Source organism: Ciona robusta, unplaced genomic scaffold (genome assembly GCF_009617815.1).
Source record: "Ciona robusta unplaced genomic scaffold, ASM961781v2 AP042741.1".
Taxonomy (NCBI): Eukaryota; Metazoa; Chordata; class Ascidiacea; order Phlebobranchia; family Cionidae; genus Ciona; species Ciona robusta.
Window position 1 is genome coordinate 171,853 of NW_028323120.1, and position 1,625 is coordinate 173,477.

The window sequence follows — 1,625 nt, forward strand, 5'->3', positions numbered from 1 at the left end:
TTAAACATCTTAAATTAAACATTCCGGGACAAGGCCTTAAAATCGGGACTTTCCCGGCTAAATCGGGACTGTCCCGGCTAAATTTATTTCATTTTATTCTTTCTACTCAGCAGAGCTGTTTCATTGGACCTGGTCATTTTGTGGGTAGCATGTGGAGGACATATTGCTCAATTTCAATCAGTCGATCTTAAAATATTACCTCTGAAAGAATTCCTAGGTTTGTGTTGCTGCGTGATAAAAATAAATACTGTAACGTATTCTTTGTTGTAACGTATATTCGTTGTTGTAAGGTATTCTTTGTTGTGTCTGTGTGCGCATTGAGTTGCATATAGCGGACATCCGGGTTCTGCATAATCTGGAATCTGAATAACCTTAGTTTTCTCGGTCATTATATTTTGGACACGCTAGCGGGCGGTCCGTTGTAAACCGCAGCCTAGAATACCGACTAAAATTGGATCGATACAGAGAAGATTAGCATGGCCCCTGCGCAAGGATGACACGCAAAATCGTGAAGCGTTCCATATTTTACCCCTATTTTAGGCCCCACCCAAAATTTGGTGTTGTACTTTTACTAATAAAGCAAGAAAAACAACAATTCCCGAGGGCTGTTTCATTTTTTCCATCAATTGTTGTTGCACCTCTTGCTGTTACAGTTGTTATTTTTCTAGTTATTGTTCGAATTCTAAAAAATATAATAAAATTTTTATTTTTCGGGGGGAGAGGGTGGCAAAAAAAGGAGAAGAGGATGTAAGATAAGGAGGACCAAGAGCAAAACGCCGTTGGAGAAATCATGTGACTTCGATCAATTCAGATTATCCCGTGTGTCTGGTATAGCCCAGTTCCACCGGGGCGCACCCAAACGCATTTAAACCGCTTATCTCGAATAAGTAATCCGGAGGACCTACAGAGGTATCGCTTCTCGGCTCTTCTCGCTAAGATCAAGTGTGGAAGAAAAAATCGTTTTCTAGTTATTATTGTTCGAATTTAAAAAAATATATATAAAATTTTTATTTTTGGGGGGGAGAGGGTGGCAAAAAAAAGAGAAGAGGAGGTAAGATAAGGAGGACCAAGAGCAAAACGCCGTTGGAGAAATCATGTGCCTTGATCAATTCAAATTATTCCGTGTGTCTGGTGGTATTAGCCCAGTTCCACCGGGGCGCGGTGCGCCAAAGAGCAAACGCATTTAAACCGCTTATCTCCCTCGAATAAGTGATCCGGAGGACCAGCAGAGGTATCGCTTCTCGGCTCTTCTCGCTAAGATCAAGTGTGGGTTCTTCTTCAAAAAAGAAAAAATCGGTTCTTTTCAGAACCCAGAGATATTTTCAGATTCAACAACGAAGCGATCAACCCACTACACCAAGATCTTGGCCACCAACTACACCAGCAGCCTCCCGTCGACTCGTCACCACCTGCGCACCTCCCTCCGACTCCAAGCGGCAGACAGTGGCACCACCAGCACTCCAAGGGTCCACGGGCAGAAGAGTGCACCCCCAACTGCTAGGAAGAGCTAGGCATTGCCCGCTGTGGGCCTTGTGCTGGCTGTCTGCCGCTGATTGGCACGTTAGGGAGTGTGCGCTGAGCACGATAGGGAGGCTGCTGAAGCCGAAAAACCCGCGCCGGGGACT

General features: G+C 44.7%; 1 non-coding gene across 1 annotated transcript; it reads left to right on the forward strand.

The window, feature by feature from the left end:
• Window positions 1–418: 418 nt before the first annotated feature.
• LOC149724103 (U6 spliceosomal RNA) lies at window positions 419–528 on the forward strand. The gene has a single exon (XR_016386883.1). It is a non-coding gene; the product is annotated as a U6 spliceosomal RNA (small nuclear RNA).
• Window positions 529–1,625: the final 1,097 nt, after the last annotated feature.